Raw genomic sequence first — 24,021 nt, forward strand, 5'->3', positions numbered from 1 at the left:
ATATGGTTTTATGGGACTAAATAAATTAGGAAGCAGAATTGTGACCTCTGAAACAACCAGTAAATTGTTGATCATTGTTCATTCATTTTCTCCTAAGAAGAAAATGATTCTTGTAATTCTTATATATATGTCATGGATTCAATGTATCATATTCATTTTTATATTAATTGAATTTGTATTTTTTATTTGCTATAAAATTCAAGTTGTGTTCTTTGCCAAACATTTGAGAATTATCTTAAAAATATTGCAGTCAAGTATTTCAAGGTGATATAAGGAAACTACTCTTCATCGATTTAGGCTCAATTTATTTTTTAAGCTAAATTTAAAGTTAGAACATCATATCCCATATTGACTCATGTTGATCATATCATTTCACATTATGTATTGCAAGCTTGCTGTAGTTTTGTGCTTAGTAACTACACCATGCTTGCAAGAGTACCAGAACCTTATACCTTGTTTTTTCCTTGAGAATCTAGGGTCTTAGTGTTTCTCCCTTCACTCCTGCATTATTATCATTAATTTTCACACTGCATCTTTAAGTGTATTGTCTAGATAGCATTTAAACCAGAAAGAAACCCAGGTGAACATTGACTTCTCCAAGATATTTAAAACCTTAATCAGTGAGGTGTGCTATGTTTCATACTTTTCTGTGATATGGAGAGTTTGTAGTTCACTTTGTGTTACTCATTTTGTTTGCACACATGGTTTTGAATTGTTATTTAATATTTCATATTTTTATTTTATTTTTCTATTTTTTCTTTCATTCATCTTTTACCTTTTATCTTCATTTGATACAAGACAAGGGCATTCAGTTCAGATCCGTTAATAGATGATTCATTGGTATAGAATTTCTCTTACAATTTTCTTATTTCAGATTGTGCTAAGCTTGACCTCTTCATTACGCAGTCTCGCTAGAGAAGAGATATAGCTCTCTATAAATGCTGCTTCCGAAAATATGTCTGCAGAATTATCTTAAGTTTTCTTATGTATTTTCCCTTGTCCTGTAACCTTTAGGCGTCTTCCGGTCTCGTCTTCCTCTGTGTGTTCTTCCATATTCCTCCTTGTCATGTTTTGAGATTTATTTATTATTTTGTTTGTTTTTTAAATTATAGTATTAACCTCTCTTTTGCATTTTAACTTAGTTATATATCTCTGAAATATGAGTGCTAGAAAGGATAAAACTGATGGCAGAACTATGAATGACAGAATTCTCATGTGAACTATTCAGTTTGTGGAGGAGGTTTAGTCATTATTCCAGCTGTTTTTAAACTTTTTATTTTGTACTTTATGTTGCTGTGATAGTTCACATTAGAGGCGGCAAACTGTCAATAGTAATCGCCATCAATATTTTCCGATTTTATGAGCTCTACTATCGATAGTAAAATGTGGAACGAATCATATCATTATGCCCGAAAATAGAACATTTATTGAACGCAGTCCACAAAAAATCAGTAGAAAGCACAACTATTTCATGCTATGTAATTTCTGAAATTCATATCGGAATCACTCATAAATCTCTTCAATGGCACGTCCGAGACATTCTCGGATTGCACGCGCTTGCCCATAACATGACCGCCCGAGAAATTCTCGTTCAGCTACAGCGTTCATTTTGCGATCGCCCGACATTTTCTCGGCTATTGTAATATCTTTGGAAAAATGTTTTACAGCGTTCTCAACAGATGACAGGAGAGTTTTCAGTTGCTTTCATGAAGTCTTTGACCTAAAATGTACCTTATCGTCTCTCGCCTACATACAGTCTCTGACAACATTTATATCTCATTGTTTGTACCGTATTGGCATCAACTCAACTAAGGTTAGGTTAAATGGAGAATCCCACCTTCCAAAATGCTAAATAGTCTTTCTGCCGGCACTGAAGTCGCAGGTACACAGAGATACTTAAATGCACACCTATGAATTGGAACAAACTCCTCACCAGTTAACTGCAAACAGCTGTACAATTTCTGTTAGCACGAAAAATAAGCCAATGAGGGGAAAAAGAAAACTATCCTTTACTATCGATAATAGGCAACTGACAATAGTGGTCGCTATCGATAGCACTATCGATAGTTTTCCGCCTCTAGTTCACATGTATGTTAGTAGTCTTGTCCAAGTAGCAGTAAATATGGTCACCTGAAGCTCAAACACTGCTACTTCCTTGTGGGGTTTTTTCCCCCCTCTCCAAAATGTGCATAATCTACTCCAATTTTCTGCTAGGTTATGTGCATTTGGGAGCTTTACAAAAATGAATGAATCCTATGCCCTTGTCTTGCTATGTACTTTCATCCTTCTTTATTTGTTCCTTACTTTAATTCATAAATTATTTTTTTCAGTCTTCTGTGATGGTTCTGGGTTTGGCCTCCTTCCTGTGAGACTCTGGGAGGATGTAGGAAAGAAATAGAAGCCCTAGTAAACCATAGTTTCTTAATATATTTTTTCGTTTAGCGGTGCAGTAGCGAGTTTCTTACCCATTCTATCGTTCTTCCTCTTTCCTGTGCCTTCACTAGAAACTACCTCCTATTATTCATGCTTCATGCAATAAGATATATCATGCTTATTGAAGAATAATGTTTTAACTATCATGATATGGTTTTATTGATATAATCAACAATGCTCAGGTGTGAGAGGGAGACCCTGTACAACATATAACTTCTTTTATGACTCGGATTTAAAACAAAAAGATAAATAGCTGTGATGATTAGACATAAGAATTCTTTTAGTGATCTGTAAACTCCATAGAGGTGTCTAAAATAGACACTCTAAACCTGACAGATAGACTCTAAAATCTGCTGAAAATTTAAACTGTTTATTAATTGAAAAATATGAGATGTATAGAAGTATGCAAGTTTGGACAAGCTGAGAAATATTCATTGTTGCATTAATTAATAATGGTAATTGAACAAAATTAATTTTTAATTTAATTGGCATTACACTTCTCATACAGCTGACCCAGAATCTTTAGAATTTACCTGTTTTAAAGTTAACTTAATGTGATTTCTGATGGGATTTTTTAATTAACCTATTCAGTATCTGAGTAAATTTCTGTTGATTCCTGTTTAACAGTTGAAAGTACCATGCCATATGGAATATTTAAAGGTACAGTTTTCTTTCTAGTGATTCTAGATACTGTAACCATCAGTTTGTTGAAAAGTGTCTAGAATTCCTAGAAAAGATAGACATTTATTACATTCCTCGGTTCTTGATCTCATCATGCACAACCTCCTATCATATCTTCTATAAAATATAATAATATGAATAGATGGAGTCTGAGAATGTCTTTAAAAGCATATTTTCAAAGCTCAAATAAGAGGGCATGCAGTTGGTAAAACATCTTTGAAGTGGGTCCTTTTAGGTCCTGAGAAAGTATAGCTTGTAGATGTAAATTTCTGAGAAGTCTGAAAATAAGACCTTTTATTTATTTTGATTGTGGAGGAAAATAGAAAGGATATTTGCCTAAAATTCAAAGTCTGATGATGGGTTTTAATTTTTCTGCAGGTTTGTATGAAAATTGTCTTAACCCCGTAATGTGCCTATTCTGTGGATAAAGTAATGTTACAGATCTTCATCATATTTGTGGAGGTTCAGGTATAGTAACTGTTTGCATTGTGACTGAATCAAAGTCATGGTGATCTAAGTCTTTTTCTTCACTGTAGTCATGTAGTATGTAAGATTACATCTATGAAATATACAGTGTTCCAGTTATCCATGTACCGAGATTTAAGAAAGAAAAAATAATTTATTCCTTATGTGCCATATTGTCTTAAAGTATTTTATGTACAATGTACAGTACTTGACAGACCTTTAGTTTAAGTGTGAAGACTTTCCTGCTGTGGGAAACAAAACTTCATTTGTTTGTGATAAATGGGGTGATTTATTTTTATTATTGTTATGTGATATATTATACTTTTATTTTGCACATACCATTTCATGAGGCTGTTGTCTTAAAATAATTTGTATGGCTTTCTTTCTCTTTCTTTTTTCATTGAAGAGCTGAATGGATGAAAATATACTTCTACATTGTAACTAAAAATCTATAATATTTTTGTCTAATATTTTATTATATTTTTTTAAGTTGGGCATATATGAAAAAACTTGTTGAAATGGTTTGTGCATGTGCTTTATTTTATTGTTGATTATATATGAATGTAATATTGTTGTAAAAGACTGTTGGAGAAGACTTTTCTCCCTTCTAGCTATCTTCAGTATAATTCAGCTTTGTGTACCACTAGTCTTGTGAAGTTTACAATGCTCAGCATGAGGTGCCCATTAGAATAGAACATGCTCGCGTCAGTTTATAATTACTGGAAATGGGGAAACTTACATGGATTAAATTTATAAGTGCACAAATTATTGCCTTGGTTATACCTCACATGTTTTATATTTGTTGGACAAACATCTTGTAGGCAGAAGGAAGAAAATAATGCACAATGTCAGTCTTTCAGAATATTTTGCAGTACGACTTTGTTAAACTGATGGCCTATGTCTTGCTGCCATATTCTCTATATCAGTTGTTTATTTGGAATGTTATTCATGAATTAAATATGTTCTGTCCTATTCATACTTGGCTAATTGTTGTTTCAAATGGTAGAAGGTGTCTACTAACTGGATCACAACAGCTTGCATGAGGAGATTTCAGGTTGATAAAAAACGAAATTTACTGTATTTGAATTAACAAAGTGCTTTAGGAAAACTAACACTGAGTTATGTTTATTCAGATGATTAAAATAACAGCAGCAGTTCAATGAGGCTTTGGTTTACAAGATTAGAATTGAGTAAAATTGAATTCAAGGTGGAAAAGTTAGTTGAAAACTGATATTTCTGTTGGTTGAAATATTCTCTCAGTAAATGTGATACCTTGAAATTTTTATGTATGTTGTTCATAAATCAAAATTTTTGTAAATTAGTGGGTGAACTATAAGTGTGTAATCAGCTGTTATCTTATAGTCAAGCTGTATGTGTACAGTTGCCATCTGTTAGGGAACAGTCTTCCAGAATTAAATTACATAATGCAGTCTTAATGTGGCGACATGATTAACTTGGCAACAGTTGCTGTGGACTGTGTAATTTGGATACCTTGTCTGCTGTCTAAAGCATGATAAAGATGCACTGCTGTTGTAGAAAAAATACTCTCCATGATAAAACTGGGAAACTCAGATTGAACTTGGCCATCACAGCTATCGTGAGTGTGGTTTATCCTAGATTATCCTACACTCCTAAAGAACGCATGCATAGTGCCCAGCTTGAAGTCCTGATGCAGCTGTACTTACCCTAGGCCCTACTTCCACAGATACCTGACAGTCAGCTTTCCGTGCTCACAAGTACGTGTCTGTTTTGTGATGATAGTTTCTAAATTGGTGGGTTATCATGGTCAATGGCCTTTTGTTAATGTAAGTTGGAAATGTGAATGGCATCGTCATTGACTTCTCATTAAGGTAGCGGCGGTTCAAATCACGCAGTGCATGTAGAATTATTGAAATGAAAAGCCACGTCCATTTCGTTCAGTCACCACTTCAAAATGATGATATTCAGTAGACACTGCAAGGTTTTGAAGTCTAATGGTATCTGTACTGCTGGGTTTATGTCACCAAGCTGAGTGGCTTAGGACATTCAAATGCTGGTTGAATTTGGCTGTGCTCAAGTACACCAGCCACATGTCAGTAGGTTTACTGCCATGTGAAAGAATTCCTATGAGGCAGAATTCTGGCACTTCAGCTTCTTACAAAATTATGTTGATATCCTCCTAGTCAGTACTATAGTATTTTACATCCAATTAAGACGAAACTTTACATAGACATTAACTAGGAGGATATCAACATCATTTTGTAAAATTTGTAAGAAGTTCAACCATCAATACGGATCTAACATGAGATTGTCTGTAACCTCAGCTTTTCTCGAAAACCAAAAAAGTAGTTACTGGAATGTAAAATCATTGATTTTATTGTGATGTGAATATTGTAACAGTAGAGTACTTGAGACTAGGGTTTGGAGAGACCTTGTCCCATATTTAAACTACCTACTATGTCCGTATTTTCTTGAAGTAAAAGAGGGAAACCACAAAAATCTACTTCTTACATGGCCAAGAGGGAAATTTTAACACACTTCTCTCTTCATTTGTAATATATGAGGCTAAGTACATTCCCCTCTCTTAAACCAGTTGTAAATTTGTGGTATAGTTAGGAATTAAGAGCCTCCATGGCTCAGGCGGCAGCGCGCTGGCCTCTCACGGCTGGGTTCCGTTGTTCAAACCCCAGTGAGATTTGTGCTGGACAAAGCAGAGGCAGAACAGGTTTTTCTCCAAATACTCCAGTTTTCCTTGTCATATTTAATTCTAGCAACACTTTAATATATCATTTCATTTCATCTGTCGTTCAGTAATCATTGCCCCAGAGGAGTGCGATAGGCTTCCGCAGCTGGCACATTTCCTATCCTCGCCGCTAGATGGGGGCTTCATTCATTCCTTCCATTCGTGACCTGGTCAAATGACTGGAAACAGGATGTGGATTTTCAGTTTCAGTTAGGAATTAAACCTACAATAAGTCTATTATTTGAATCACCATACAGTATTGTTGTTAAAAAGAACAACAATAATAATAGTATTGAAAGGACAGAAGAATATGGCTAGCAAAATCAAATAATTAGTTTTGTAAAAAGCCAAATTCTAAATCAGTTTGCTAGGCAAGACTCTTTTTCTTAATATACCATAAATAATGGAAATAGAACAATTTCAATAGTTAATTAAAGTGTGCTGATTAACATTAATCTGATTTCATTCAGACAGGTTATTGAACAGTGCTGTCTTTTAACTCATGTTCTATTGATGTGCGTATGGCTTCATATTTGTGCTGTGGGTACCGTTGGGTGTTCTCCTTATGCTGAGTAGTCAGCAGAATACAATGTTGCAGAATATGTTCATCTATGGAGTAACTTTGTTTGTTGTGTTTGAATATGAATAGGGGACCAAAGGGTGCTGATGGACTGTTGGAGAAAATCTAACATGTGAAGACATTTCAAGGCTTAAAAACATATATTGGTTTATATTAGCTTTTATTATTTTCATTCTATAGCAATCATTCCATTGAAATTAATCATAGTTTAGGATTTTAAGTGACATTTTTTATTTACAGCATTTAATGTTACTGGCTTTAGAACAATCAGGTCACAATGCTGTTTAGAAAACCTTGATATTTGTTTTTTTATATTGGATATTTTTATACTCTCATCGTAACATTCATAGTGATCAAAAACTACTTACTCTGCCTTATTTTTTTGCTTGAGTAGTACTTTATAACATGGAGAGTTTGTCTACTAGCAGATTTGGATTACCACCTTGAGTGATAGGTGTGGTGGTGGTTGTTGTTTTTGTCCCCCCTTTCCAGTTAAAAGTTGATTTTTATTACAAAGAACTTGGAGTAATACCAATATAAAGGTCCGTTATTGGAGTACTTATGCCATTTATTGTAAATGTGTAGTGACGTTTTCTTTTGGTAATTAACATTAGAGCTTGCAAAAAATTTATTGGAATCTAATAATAATAATAATAATAATAATAATAATAATAATAATAATAATAATAATAATTCATACATTTTCATACTTTTGTATGCAAAATGGTATTCCTTGATATTAGTCACACTAAGTGAAACTTTCAGCAGAAACATCCTGTGCATAATTGCTAATAAGTGCAGGATGTTTTATTGAAATCTGATAAGCAGATTACCTCAGATCATCAACAAATAATCTTTTGTTTAAAATTTATTGTCACAGTTATAGTTTGGAGGAAAATGTATAGTATGTCCAGAAAGTTTGTATACGCCTGTACAACTTTCAATATAATTATATTTTTGGTTAGTTATCCAAGGGAGCCTTACTGAAATGTTCCAAAACCGTTCTTATACGTTGTTAATCGTCTGTCCTTTGCACGGACGTTCTTGTATCCACACACACACACAACCAACCTCTTGTCGACAAAAAACAAACTTGTGTCAGCCATTTCAGCTCTAATAGCCACCTTAACTAACGGTACATGTGCATGCACACAAGGTCATCTGCATTTCTTTCCAGTAGATTTCTGTTATTACATCATTCATTTCAGTGACACTACTAAAGTGCAAACCGTACAACAAGATGATAGGGTTATATGAACTTCCTGGTTGAACTGTACTATATAATCCTGTTATCGATTCCTAGCAGTTGGCACAATATTTCAGAACTCACAAGATTGCTCTTTTCTACAAGAATGTAGAAGTTTAACAATGTCAGGATAAGTCAGGAATATCGAAATGTAGAATCCTGTTCAGACCTTGAATTACACATTGTTATCCTTAGAGAACTTTTTTTTTTCTCTCTTCGGTCATGTTGCAAGAATTAAACTCATTTGCCATTATCATTTTCTGAACCAAAGGAAATTCTTCATGTAACATGTATACAGCATCAAATGTTACCATGTATAATTATTGTTATTTTGTAATGCATAGCACTTACATAGCTGATTGCAATTCAGTGTAACTAATGTTTATTGCTGATGTATCATTTTCCCTTATCCCACTCCTGCTGGCTCGGGGCTTCTTCACCTTCCTCTCTCCTTCCACCATTCCTCTTCCATCATTTTGTCTCAGTTCAGGTTTCTTCTTCTTGCTCTCCTCTTTATCGAATCGATTCACCTTGTTCCAGGTCTCCCTCTTGCTCTCTTTCCCTCGCACTTCATCTCCATCATCTGTGGTTTTGGAATTATTTTCTTCTTCATCTTCTTTACGTGCCCAAAACATCTTAGTTTACTTGTATTAATTCTCTCATGTAGGTTTTCCACTCTGACCTAATTTCTCACATCTTTCTTTCTAAATCTGTCTTTTCCTATGATACATCATACTCGCAGGCTTGAATTCTACTCTCCTCCCTACTTGTCATTGTCCAGATCTCAGCCGCATAGGATGATGATATTCTGTTGTTCGTGGATGAGCTGGGAAAGGAAATATCGAAAAGATGACTCCCAGGACTGTTTCAAGAAAGGTTATCACAAAAATTGAAGGGATGAAGAAAGAGCAAACCGAAGGATAAAATATTAGCTGAGAATGAGCTAGGTGGTGGATCAAACGTACTCACACTCAGAAAGTGTAAACTGAAAGGAGTAACGAGTTCATAATATGCCTCTAAAATATCAGTTGGAATATGGAAAATATGGTCAACATCTCCTTTTTTCCTTCGTCTTTCCAGTCTTTCATGTACATCATATTGTGGCACATTATCAGGATCCTTCAAACTAAAATCAATACTCACAGAGAAAGCATGTTTTACTGTTGACTAAATTAAACTACTATGTACTGTTTATTAAATATGTAAATTATTATTTCTGGATTAAAGCTTCATCTATATATTAAAAACAAGTCTTTAACAAAAAGCCAAATTTTCAGTGAAGTTTCGTTGGCTTTCATCAGACCAAAGCATATGAAGGTCTGCTGCTGACAGTAAGCACAGAAATGCTTCAACGAATGTGGAAGTCTGTTGAGCAGTGAAAGGCAATAAATCTACTCTTCTCATGCTACCATTTTCAGCTAAGCAGTTCACTTCTTCATATACTTCCCACCTATTATCGTGAAAGGCTTTTGCAATAAGGCTGCTAATTGTGTATGGCGAGAATTCCTAAGCAATGAACCAAATGGACAGTAGCCAAGAACATGTCCCAACGTTTTAATCTCACCACAGGAACATTTGCAGTGGTTGTTCTCCTGGCTTCTACCATGCAGCATTCTTACTGGAGCCACGTCTGCCATCATTTTGATGCTTTCAGTCAATTCTGATGTTGAAAGGCCTACCTTGAGGGTGCTGTGCAAAGAGGCGATTCCTTTACCTTTCTTAGGAAGAGAGCACTTATAAGTGGCTTGAATCGAGAAATAAAAATATTTATTTAACCCTAGAACTGGCAGTGTTAAATCTTGTGGTGGCAGCAAAATAGCCACGATGCATAAAATAAATCTATGAAGTTTTATATATCTGTGTAGCTAATACACCAAGGATTGTCATGTTGACATGAAATGGCATAACTGTTTTGACAAGAAAAATGTACAGTCTGTTCAAAAAGTGTAATTCTAAATTCAAAATAATAATACATACAACTTTGGTGATACGTACATAAAACTGAAACATGTCGCAGAGATATACCGATTGTCAATATTGTATCTGTAATGCACCTGGAAAAGTTTCATCAATCTGGGGGGAAAAATGTACTGGCGTGTCTTGCTCAGGAGGCCAGGCTCATCATCACTTTCACTTTCCGAAGAAAGTTCTGAATCTCAAAGTCAGATCCGTCAATTTCATGTTCCAACAGATTTTGCCATACTTCATCACTAATTTTTTTTATAACGAAGATCCCATATTTAGGCACATGCTGTATATAATCAATAAAATAATATATATACAGAAGTAAATAACTCCCACTGAATGGAAATCTATGAAATAAAATGAAATAGAATAGCAAAGCAGACATGAAGGTTTGGTTACAAAGAGATCGTAAATATGAATGAAACTGAATTCACGGCTGCTGTGGACATCTAGAATAAAAATAGGTAGACTCACATCTGTTGAAGAATTGAGGTAATTACGTAATGAAATACGAACGTGTCGAATATTCGACAGTACCTCTACAGCAGGGACCAAACTGTCGAATATTGGACAGTTGCCAGTTCTAGGACTAATAAATGATAATGAACCATGACAACCTACGTTCTTTATGACAATGTACTGTTATTTACTAGTCACCTGGAATTGGAATTTTCCACTTGTCACATTTCTTTTACTAACATGCACTTGTGAATTCACTGTCCTTCTGGCACATTGAATTCCCGGACATGGCGTCTCACAGTGTGTCGCTCCAGAACAGTTCACTTCACTCTGAACTCCGTGTAGCTGGCTGACATGCGGAAATGACTTTCCGTGGACTTGTGACAGTCTTGTAACTGCATGCATTCGCTTGTGGCTGAATTGCTCAAGACTGACTGCACTCTTCATGTAGGCCAACAGAAAATTCTTGTAGCTTCCATTTCCAAATCATTCCGGGCACCTACTTTGAACAGTACTGTTTTGCTCGCTACTGGGCCTTCCTTGTTTCAGTATTTTTCATAATGAATGTTCTAATACACTGATAGAGAGGAGAGATTAGACTTACCTTTTTTATATGTATATATATATGAGCAAATAGAAATCAGCAAGTTTAACAGTTGGTGTTTTTTACCTTATTTTTTTGAATTTCACTACAATTTTCTGTGAATATTTTGGAACTGTAACTGGTACAGAGAAAGCTATTAATAATCTGTAGTTAGACCAAGTGGCTCAGATGATAGAACACTTGCCTTCTGGTCCCAAGTTGACGGGTTCAGTTCGGTGGTATTTAAGGTGCTACCTCACGTGGGTAAATTCAGAGACCTTGACATCACAGAAAACTGTAATAGTAGTTAGGATGTTAAACCAGATCCCAGTGAAAGAAAATATAATATTTTAAGATGAATGTTCATTTACGTTTACGATCTGTAGTGGTCACATGAAGATGAAGTATACACTACTTGAGGTTTATTTGCTTCTGGTAATTTTTGTATAGTTAGTAAGAGTTATTATTATTTATTATTACAACTTCCCCCATGCGGAGGCTGCCACAAGGACAAAGTATGTCGACTATATAGAATTTTGTCTTCTATTCAACTTCTGTAGAAATTCAAAAGGGGAAACAAAATTACCTGAAATGCCTTGTCAGTGCTTTGCATTTCTGATTTCACTTGGATTTTCTTCAATATTCTTCAGATCAGTAATGTGAAAATATTAGGTCTGGCATTAGCAATGAAATGAACAAAAAATGTGTCCATTATGGTTAAGTTTCTTTTCTGTTAACTTCTTACAAGTAGCCCCTTCTAGTACAAATATTCAATGCAATCTGTTTTCTTGTAATGCTAGACCTGCTTTTCAGATGCTCAATTTATGGTAAAGCAAGAAACATGACTTCAGCTGATGTTCAGAAAGTTTTATTTTCATATATGATTACCTATGTAATAATTTGTTATGAATATATTGTTATCTCTTTAGTTTACTTTTAAAATATTACGATGTTGTTTGCTGACGAATGGCAGGAAGTACATTGAACACTTTCAGGTGTCAAGAAGAATGAGCTTTGTAAATATTTGTATAAATCATGTATTTGTGTGCTGTTGGAAGAAAGTTGGTTGATTTTAATGCAGCGATAATGGTGATATATAATGTGAATGTGATATAATAATAATAATAATAATAATAATAATAATAATAATAATAATAATAATAAAACAACTGCACTTAATATACAGCAACTGGTAAAAGACAGAGTTGTTCTTTTAATTTACAAAGTTTTTTTTTTCTTTCTTTCCCTTCAATTCTACATCTGTCATAAGTGCAAAATATTACTGCCCATTAAAAGTTAGCAGAGAAAATAGACCGCATTAAACTACTGTGGTGTAAAAACTTGTAATTCCAACTTCTACTTCTTCTTCTTCTCTAAGAAAGTTGGCAATCATCACAGTCATCTGTTCCCCAGATCAAGCAGCACTGAATAGTTTACTGCAATTTTTAACGTTTTCAAACCAAGAAGTTTGTCTTCTACCGCAGCTCATTTTTCCATCAATCTTCCCTGGAATGATTACTTGCAGAAGACGATATTGCTCTCCAATTTATTTACGATATCCAACGCAGTTAGGAATGCTATTTTCATGTTAATATGATGGTGTTTCCTTTCATATTGTAGGAGCTAGAGATCTTTCACATAAATGTGTGCAACTGTTGGTTAACATTTGCAGTTCTAGGATTAGAAGGCTGGGGCAACATTTTGAGGTTCTGAGGTGTTACCTGTCGTATAATGGAAGACGATATTGACGAGAACAGCTTTCTTTTCTTTATTGTGCTAATATGGTAACAGTATTGTATTGAAAAAGAAACAACATGTTTTGTTCTTGAAAAATTCTAGGCATCATATGGGCTTATGCCGTGTCATACTCTTTACGTTTCGCATCTCGACTGTTCACAAGGAAGACTTCTACAATAATTGCTTACACATCTCCACTATTACACCCTGTGCTTGAGGCAAACACGCTGGTCCATTTGGGCTCGTATCAAGGAACACCAATGAAATATCCATCTCATCCAGCCAGGCAAATCAGTAATAGGTGAGCACGCCCTATTGTCGGGTCATGATGTCGTGTTCCAAGGTGTTGGAGCTCTTATCCATACTAGATCCTACAGATCCAGCATTATACAGGAAATTGTGGAAATATGTAGAAATCCTAACAATTTCAACAGAGACACTGGCTATCGATTAAGTAATACGTGGTTGACAGCCATTAAGGATGCACTTAGGTAGTTCTCTTCTCTGTCCTTTCACTATCGTTATTTCATTTCGGTGTTTTCCAAATTCGTACGTTCCTCATCACCAGATGTTTCATTCCAGGCTTGTGTCAGAATTATACTTTTATATGTGTAGACATCAGTTATACCCCCCATCCCAGACCGATTCTGATGGCGCCATCAGGTTCCGCTTCAAATGCTAGCACCGTACCGCGTACAGTACAGTGAGCCATCTGGTGACGAATGAATGTACCACTTACACTTCTATTACTACATCTAAATTCAAACCTTCATTATTGTAAAGGTTTTCCCGAGATTTTGTTCTAAAGACGCGGAGTAAAGTTCACTGCGAAAGTTATGAAGAGTTTCACTTTGTTTTCTTGACATGGCATATCTACAAGTGCGGGTTGTGAAAGCATCAGTGTTAACGTCACACTCTAATATTTAGAATTGTATAAACATTTATGTTTATTTCTGTTTAAATACTTCTGGAGCTTATCTTAATGAAGTCTCCACTCTAGCATAGAATGCGAGGTGTTGAAAAATCATTGCTTTGTCTTATTTCAGAGTGGTGTGATAATATCAGGACAAGACCCATTGTTGTTATTCATGTGGAATAGGTTGTGCTGACACTGGGTTTCACCCTCTCATGTTTGATAGCCAGCAAATCCAAGGATAGTCTCACTGCCTGATCACTATTGCTCGTCTAGCACCACCCAGGGGTCACATGTACGGAACAATTATGTCAACTCCCACACAATGGCTCCCTATTCTCAGCCACGTCCCTTCACCTCATTTGTGGCTATACAACATTCTGATAAGAGAATATTGGAAGATCCAGACCAACAAACAACTGCCTATTCATGGTGACGTTGCCAATCTACATGTGAAACAATTACGTTCAAGACATCCACCTATCTGCACAACAGAGAACCTCGTAGCTAACAAATTCAGTCTGGCTGAGAGATGGTCTGATGATTGGAAATTGTTTGCCCCTCCAGAGAGTCAGGAATGCCCTGCATAACTGAGAAGGTGCCAGGGTTCATTCAACCTAGAAACATTTGGTCGAAATTAAATAAAATTCGGACCAATCATGGTGTAAGTATACATGTGGAAGAAAAGACCCTGTTGAGGTGTGGCGCTGTAGTTCAAGAATGCCCACAAACATCTTACAGTGGTGAATTAAGAAACTTCACAGGCTCTTCAATACGATAAATGTGCAGGTCGCCCGTGGGAAACAAGCAAAAAGAATTGTACCAAGTGAGCCAAACATGTCCTTGAACACTTGCCATACGCTAAATTAATAAACTAAACACTTCGTCCAACTTATCCCAGTCATTGCTGCAGCCACCCAGGCTAATTTTGTTTTTAAAAAAGAAATAAAAACCCCCTTATTTTACATTGTTGTAAGGTTCTGCAACAGATTTCTGAGAAAAGATTAAGGTCACTATTAGAAAACCAATTTGAAGAGGAACAGCATGGGTTAAGAAACAACAGAGGAACAACATAGCTCATATTTTCACCAAGACAATTAATAGAAAAGTACAGGGAAAAAGGTAAAGTTCTCATAATCGTGTTCTTGGATTTAGAAAAAGCGTACAACAATATGCCAAGATGTGATACCTTAGAAAAACTGATGGTCCCAAAACCCTTAATAAGAAGGATCCAAATGCTATTTGAAAGCTGTGTGCAAGTGGGTAATAGAAGATCAGAGAGAGGAGTGCAATAGGGTAGCGCACTTTTATAAAGGAAATCTAAGAGCAAGGGATTGAGAATCTCTGTGTGGCACACAGAAGATTAGATGAATGGAAATCGGAGATTAAAGATTACTAAACGGAGAATAAGAGCAATGAGTATGAGCAGGATAATTACCCAATGCTGGGGCAGGGGGAATCACCTAGGAAGTATAATATCAAGTGATGGAAGTACCAAACTAGAAGTGCAAAATAGAGTAAGAAAGGGGTCCAAATTCTTCCGTCTAGTGTGGGGAAAAGCCATCTTGCCTGGGTGCTGTGTAATTAATAAAAGGGAACTATGCAAATTACAAGCACGAGGTTTCTACGGTCAGCCTTGCAGAAGACTAGATCAGGATGTCAGAAAAGAGATGCAGGTGGGCCTCTCTGTGCTACACGACTTGAGTGGTTTCAACATGTGAAGAAAATGAGGGAGAGCCAAACACCAAGACAATAGGAATGAACAGGGGAAAGGTGGCAGAATCAGATAAAAAAAGATTAGAAACTAGAGAAGAAAATTAGCCTACTATAAGACAAGAAGTATATCAGGATAGAGCAAAATGGAGGCAAAACGTTCATGAACAACCCTACCTGGCTTGCTGGAAGGAGATAATGATGATCAGAAACAAACCACCTAGAATCAAATCTCTTGACCACTCCACTTGTCATAACAGTAGCTATAAAGTTCCATAATTAAAGAACAACATGGATCTTTAACCTTTTGTACTCCTCTGTCGAGTGGGGCTAGACATTAAAATATTAGCAGTCTGGTCTGATGTTGAGCCTTACTCAATAATATTTCAGTGCTCCTGTGTTGACTATGTTGTGTTCGCAGAACACAGAACCTACAATAACACCATTCCCATTTACAATAGTTTGCAGGAATTCTAATTGCTTAGTAACTCTTGATCTTGAATAGTTATGATAATTTATGACATGGTTTATTCGTAAACATGGCTTCATCTTCTCTCACATATTTTATATTTTACAAATGTTAAGAGGAATGTAAAAGTAATTCTGATGGATCAACTACAGAATTCTACAAAGTATGAGTGCACACTGTAAATGAAAACGAAAGTAGTGAGATAAGGAAATAGTGATATTCCTAGAACCCATGGGTCTGACAGAAATATGATGATCCTGATTTACCTGAGTTCCCGTTTAACCACTCATTTCAAGTTGTGTTTGTAAGTATTTTTTGTATTCAACTGTTTTACATTCTTAACTTTTTACAGCTGCTTGTGCTGAAATGATTTTGAGGCATTGTGTAGCGATAATGGAATTTATAAGGTTAAATTATATCCTGTTGTCTCTTAATGAGCAGTAAAATATTCTGATATGTGGTAGATGAGAAAGTTTTTATTGAAATTATATTTAGCTTTTTTAATTAATTTTTCTGATTTTATATGCATGTTTTTAAACTGACAAGTTGTTGTGTATTGAGTCGGTTGTGTACGACATGGAATGACTTCAAGCAGAAGAGTTATTGGAGTAGTTACTTGAATTGTGATAAACTCCTGCTTCGAATCTTACCTACTCACATAAAGAAAGAAAAGGAAAGGGAAAAAAACAGGAGGAGGTTGGTGTTACCAGATGTTAATAAACTTGGTGATGCTTACGTGTATATATGATTAACCTTTTTGACTCATGAGCAACTGATGTAGTTATATATTCAATTATTGATGTCAGTTTTGTAAATTTAAGCTCTCTTCCATGACCTGACCCACAACATTGTGATGTGTGTATGTGTGAGTGTATACTTACAAATGGATCTCCATTTGAGAGTTGTCGACTTAATATTGCAAAGCCTACATTTTTAAAGAAATTGTACATTTAGTGGAATACTTAGTGTAATATACTGTAGTCATTGAAGTTTATATATATCGCAGAGTCATAAAAGGTATGTCCTGCTTCACATATTTAACATTACTAATAATGATTATCTAAACTACACATTCATGAGGTAAATAATTATTTCAGAAATTGTTACATTCTAAGTAGACATCACATGTAATCATCAGTTTTTAAAATTTTCAGGTAGGCCTAATTTCAGGCAGAAAGGTAGAAAGGCCAAACAGTTATAAAGAATTATTGTAAAATGCAAAATCTAAGAATTAATTTAAATATTCTCTTGAATTGCATTCAGTCTCTCAATATAATGTATTTTGGTGAAGTAATTAATTCTGATTGTGCCATCTAGATAATTCTGATACCAGTACTGTTCATTCTCGTTTATTCAACTGCATTTCTTGGGCTCTCCTTCACAGGTGCTCTTTTGAACATTGTCACTATTGCCCACACCAGCTAACTGTTTTGTTCTTTACTATGTCTCCTTCTTCAAGAGATTCAAATCCCCTGCAGATGCAGATTGTGTTTCTGAGATGTATCTCTTAGGAGAAGCTTCCACGGTGTATAGAATTATTTAGTTTATTTTACGGGTTGAACCATGTTGTTCTTTTCTGTACATTATGTACAGTTTGCCGACATTTCGAATACATTGTAGTATTCTTTGTCAAGGCAACTGAAATACCCCTACTCCATCTGAGGTAATCAGTCTCCCAGGCAGCAATCGCACTACAAGAATGGTTCCTGATCTTGGTCTATATATCCTAGCCTTTCTGGCAGACGTGAGCCCCCTGGCTGTCTCGTGAGAATTTTGGAAGGTAAGTGTCACAGCCGGGTAGTGGGACTTGTCCGCGCCGTTATGTAATAGGAGGTTCGACCTGCGTGTTTATGTTCTGGTCTGTATGTCTTAATCCAAGAATTACTGATTTTATATCCTTCTAAATTCGTATTGTTCGGATGTTTCTTGATTTCGATAGCCTTGCGGATTTTCCTTTCCAGATTCCAAGGGATAGCTGCTAGGATCTTGGTCTTGTCAAATGATATTGTGTGTCTTGTTTCGTAGGAATACTTGGCTACCGCTGAAATATCTGTTTTGATTCTTGATGTGATGGATATGTTCTTTTAGGCTGGTGGAGATCAGATGTTTTGTTTCACCAATATGTTGGTCTGATCTCCACTCACCTAAAAGAACATATCCGTCACACCAAGAATCAAAACACATATCTCAGCAGTATCCAAGCCGTACTACGAAACAAGATACGGAATATCATTTGACAAGACCAAGATCCTAGCAGCTATCCCTTGGAATCTGGAAAAGAAAATCCGCGAGGCTATCGAAATAAAGAAACATCCAAACAATATGAATTTAGAAGAAGGCTATACAATCAGTAATTCTTGGATGCCTATGACACATAGATTAAGACATACAGACCACAACATAAACAGGCAGGTTGAACCTCCTATTACATAATGGCGCGGACAAGCCCCACTACCCGGCTGTGACACATACCTTCCCGAATTCTCACGAGAGAGCCAGGGGGCTTACGTCAGCCAGAAAGGCTAGGATATATAGGCCAAGATCAGGAACCACTCTTGTAGTGTGATTGTTGCCTGGGAGACTGATTACCTCGGATGGAGTAGGGGAGTAGGGGTATTTCAGTTGCCTTGACAAAGAATATTGCAATGTATTCAAAATGTTGGGAAACTGTATGTAATGTACAGAAAACAACACTGTTCACCTCGGAAAATAAACTAAATAATGTACGTCTTAGTGCCATTAGTTCATTACATTGGTGATTGTTTTAAGGAGAACGCAGCAGGGTTATCATTAGAGTGCTGGAAGAAGTGTAGTGTGCCTATGTTCTGAACTAAATTAACCACCCTCATCTAGTCATTTTATCTCTTCTGAGAATTTGTGGTCTGAACATATCGTTATTTTTTCAAGCTCGGTCCAAAACAATGCAAGACATTTGAATAAGTACACTATTCTTCTAAGATAGTTTACCGAGAATTGATATGATGGCCTTTAAAGAAAAACAGCTCTCAGGGATTCATTTTAGATTCGACTTTTACGTTTGATAACCATAGCAGCCAGCTAGAGGAGGTCATTCTAGAAAGGAACCAAATTTCTTTTTACAGTTGGCTTTATATTGCACAGACACAGATAGGTCTTATGGCGACAATGGGATAGGAAAGGGCTAGGAGTGGGAAGGAAGTGACCGTGGTCTTAAGGTACAGTCTCAGCATTTTCCTAGTGCAAAAAGGGGAGGAAGGAAAAGTACGAACCCACTGTCCCTTACTATAAATCTAAATACCACCATAAGGAAATTGAAGTAATAGGGTTTATGGTCAGAGCTCGTGTTACTGTACGAGGGGCGTTTGAAAAGCCTGTGCAAAAATAAAAACTACTTACGTGTTTGGGGTAAACCTTTTTTATTTTTCGAGATAGTCTCCTTTTAGGCTTATACACTTTGTCCAACAATGTTCTAGGTTGTTGATCCCTTCCGAATAATAGGATTTGTCCAATTCTGCAAAATATCCATTAGTGTTTGCAATCAGCTCCTCGTTTGAATAAAATCTTTGTCCCACCAGCCATTTTTTTCAAATTGGGGAACAAATAGTAGTCCGAGGGAGCCAAGTCTGGAGAATAGGGGGAATGTGAAACGAGTTGGAATCCTATTTCCATAAATTTTGTGACCACAGCTGCTGAGGTGTGTACTGGTGCGTTGTCGTGATGGAAAAGGACTTTCTTGTGGGCCAATCGCAGGCGTTTTTCTTGCAGCTTGGTTTTCAAACGGTCCAATAACGATGAATAATATGCACCTATAATAGTTTTACCCTTTTTCAGATAGTCGATGAGGATTATCCCTTGCGAATCCCAAAAGACAGTCGCCATAACCTTTCCAGTCGAAGGAACGGTCTTCGCCTCTATTGGTGCAGATTCCCCCTTGGTAACCCATTGTTTAGGTTGTTGTTTGGTCTCGGGAGTATAGTAATGTATCCATGTTTCATCCACGTGACAAAACGACGCTTAAAGTCCCCCGGATTCTTCTGGAACAGCTGCAAACCATCCTTGCAACACTTCACACGATTCCGTTTTTGGTCAAGCTTGAGCAATCGCAGCCCCCATCTTGCAGATAGCTTTCTCATGTCCAAATGTTTATGCAAAATATTATGTACCCATTCAGTCGAGATTCCCACAGCACTAGCAATCTCATGCAACTTACCTCTTCTGTCATTCATCACAATATCATGGATTTGATCAATGATTTCTGGAGTCGTAACCTCCACAGGCCATCCAGAACGTTCAGCGTCACTTGTGCCCACATGGCCAGTCCGAAAATTTTTAAACCACTTATAAACTGTTCTAATCAAAGGTGCAGAGTCACCATAATGTTTATCAAGCATCTCTTTAGTCTCCTGAGGCATTTTACCTTTCATAAAGTAATGTTTAATCACCACACGAAATTCTTTTTCGTCCATTTCTTGAAAATCACTAGACTTCCTTGATTCGCATGAATGCCAAACACAAAGAAATAGACCAATATGGCTGAAACTTGGTGTGCATTCATTCAAGGGATGCTACTAGCTAAACATGACCTCGATGTGCGCCGGTGGTGCCATCTCTCGGACTTTGCACGGACTTTTCAAACCACCTTCATCAGTACGCCGCCATACGGATGCAGTTCCAACTTCCAACGAACATGAAATCATGTCTCTCACCTCTGAGACTCCACTGAGATCCTCAGACACCATCTCTACAGTGGGAGAGTATCGCGCTGGTCATTAAACCATTTGTTCATTTTCGGTCGTTTACATGGTATTTTAGAGATTTCCTTAATTTATAGAACTTAATAGAATTTCGTGTGTTTTGTCTTGTTTTAATGGCAGCCTATGTATGCAGGAAATTGGTTCTGTTTAATAAATGGAAATATAGATATATAAGATGCAGTTTCATTTCCAGTGTAGATCTCCTTGGTCACCTAAAACAGGCAAACTTTTTGTTACAACTTCTGAAAAGAAGAAAAATCTCCAGGAGCCAGATTGGAGATTACAGGTTTCTGCAGCTTTAACATAATTGTACATTCTATTTTTGCTCAACCAATTTTCATTATAAGAGACTGAAGTGCTGTGAAAATAGAATTGAAATTTGTAGCAGTGTATTGTACAATATTCTTGTATTTCATTGTTACATATAAACTATTTTGAATGGGATGTGTTGCATGGAAATGATACTGACAAAGAGAGAGGTTCTTTTGTTATATTATCATAACATCTTGCCTTTGTTCTAACACTTTAATGTAAAGAAGTATTTGGTAATAACGCAGGAAGCTGAATGTTAATGAATGCACTTTTATTTCTATTCTCTTCTTCCTTTTTGTCAATAATTGTTAAGATGTGTAAATTGAATGAAAAAATATACAAGATGTGGACATTGACTGGTCCAAAGTTTCCACAAGATACCCTTCAGAGAAGGAGAAACAAGAAAGCTAATACGGGGTATTTGACCTTAATGGCTTGACTGTAAAGAAATAATTTATTCATGTCACATGGTACTTGATGTTAATTGCTAATTGCTGTTTCTCTGTGGTCATTGTTCTGTAAATTTATAAAATCTTGGAATGATCTTCTTTGAGCTTAACTCTTTCATAGAAATCTATATTCCTTGGTCAGTGTTATGTTTGTATAGTGTAGTTGCAATCCCCCTTCCCGAAGCCTCGCTACTTGCAAGACATGGTATAGGAATTACAATGAAGCCTCTGCCAAGTCTGGTATTTTTTCTACTTACATGAGTCACCCTCCTCTCTTTCTTTTGCTTTTCCTGCTGAATTCTTGTTCTCTTCCAACTCCAAAAGTATTAGATTTTTGAGGTCTAAGAATTATTTTCTCACCTTTCATGGCCTTCACTTTCTTTAGCCAATACGCTAATTTTTGTAAGAAACTGGTCTCTTTTTTTCCTCTGATTGTTACTTACAAGGGGCTGTCAGAGCTTGTTAATTTGCCCTGTAAAACAAGAAATTGCCACTGCATATTTGTGTTATTAGTGCTCTTCAAATATTATATATTTTGAGTAGATTCATCACAGATGTATACAAATCCCCTTTTAACACTTTTTACCTTCAATACTGAATGGTTTCATCTGTAATTTCTTATTTGAGAAAGCAAAATAACTTCTTTAAATGTGATATCCTGTGGCCTCCAGAGAGATCTTTCTTGTTGACATCCATGGGTGACCTGCACATGTGGGTTTTTGTTGTGGTGGTGGTGGTGGTAGAGAGTGGGTCAAACTCAGTGTCGGCACATAGCCTACTCCAAGGAGTCTGCCCAAGGCTTAATGTTGCCATCCGATTGACAAATCACCATCAAAATCATTGTATGCCCTCACTCCATATGAATACTAGAGGGAAGTTTGGAATTGAACCCAGGTTTTTGGCACGCAATCTAGTGATTCAAAATTGTATACCAGCTCCTCCTCTCCTACCCTATTGGCCAACATTCTGATGGTGAAAATTGACTCCAGCAATGGAAACTTGAAGCAACTAACCACATTGCCGCACGATCATGACCATGAGGCAGGCTATACTTCTTTAAATAAGTCAGAATACAGAAATGAAATTCAAGCTGGGGAAAGAAAACTGCTTCTGTTGGTGAAAACAACATGTTATATAAGAACTATTACTGAAAGATTCTCAGATTATTCTATGTTGACTGTGGTTTGCATTATATTATAAAATTGAATTCATCCAGCAGTTTACTGGTTGTAACACACTTGAAAGATCAAACTAGGACTGCTTGACTTTGGGACTGACAGAGAGATTTGTCTCTCAGAGCTGGGCTTCTATGATCAGTGTAGGAATAACAGTGCTAAGGATGCAAGAAGTCTGCAACTAAAAGGATATAAAAAGTGGTTTCATTGCATTTTTTAAATAGTAAATGTATCGGCAAACAGGTGGTTTCTTTCAAGACGAGCACTTAGCGCTATTAAACAGCAAGAGCTCTCAGGATGGCAGCCATTGCAGACTCGAAAACTCATTACCTTGGTTCCTGTGGAATACAAGGCATTGCCTGATAAATAGCAAAATACCATCAGCCCTGGCCGTCATAGGCTTTGAAATGTGCTTTATTGCAACAAACGAAAGTCCACTTAGTTGACGTTTTGGCAGTCGACAAGAAAACAAAATCAGATTTTGTAATTGACCCCACCGTTTTTTCAAAACTGCTAGTTGATGAAGAAAATTAAAGGTTTATGAACAAAAGTAATGCAGCTCTGAGTGTAGGCAACACTTGTGCAGACGTGAACTATGTCCATTCTCTTGCACGATAGACTGTGTAAATAATGCTCATACTGGAGAATTATTTCTGCTTCAGCAGGTTAGCAATTCATATTTGCCAACTCAGTGGAACTGTTGGACAGTCCTCCACTGCTAAGCAGCGTCTTGAAAAGGCAATTGACAAGCCCAAAATAAAATAAATAAATAATAAATTGGGAAGTAATTAAAGTAATGAAAGATTTTGTTATAGGTAGAGTCCGGATTTCCATGCACTATCAAATCTCAAAATATGCATGCATTCATGCACTATAATATGGCAAAACATGCACAATAAACCGGAAAATATGCACTATCAAAATTCAGTTTCTTTTGAAACTTTGTACAACTACTGTAATCTCTGCCAATCGTCTTTCAACATATTCGTAAACACAGAAAATGATCTTTCTGTGTCAGCAGAAGTGACAGGTGCACATTTAAATGAAGACATTTCGGACAAATTTTGGTCAAATTGTACGTCTTTTGCATGTTTACCACAATCCGTCTTATATAAGCTTGACGAATTCAAAGCCAGGATTTGTATGGATCACTATGTTCGACTACAGTATCTCCAGCTGCCGCAGCTACTTCTCCGTGCGATGACTGCAGGCACGTTTGAAAGTCCTCAATAACTGGTATCGTTTGCATGCTGCGATAACAAAGACGTGTGACGAGTAAGAGTTCCGGGTAGGATATTCCATGATAACAACAGAAGAGGGTTCAGTGCAAAATCAAGGTTTGTAAGCTGCTATCTCAGTAACTCGGAGTCATAGAAGTGCGATACA

At 36.4% G+C, this 24,021-nt stretch overlaps 1 protein-coding gene across 1 annotated transcript in view; it reads left to right on the top strand.

Moving 5' to 3' along the window:
* Nak (Numb-associated kinase) overlaps positions 1 to 24,021 on the top strand; it is a 330,611-nt gene that overhangs the window by 252,109 nt on the left and 54,481 nt on the right. The window lies entirely within an intron of this gene.

The sequence above is a fragment of the Anabrus simplex genome, chromosome 8 (assembly GCF_040414725.1).
Source record: "Anabrus simplex isolate iqAnaSimp1 chromosome 8, ASM4041472v1, whole genome shotgun sequence".
Taxonomy (NCBI): Eukaryota; Metazoa; Arthropoda; class Insecta; order Orthoptera; family Tettigoniidae; genus Anabrus; species Anabrus simplex.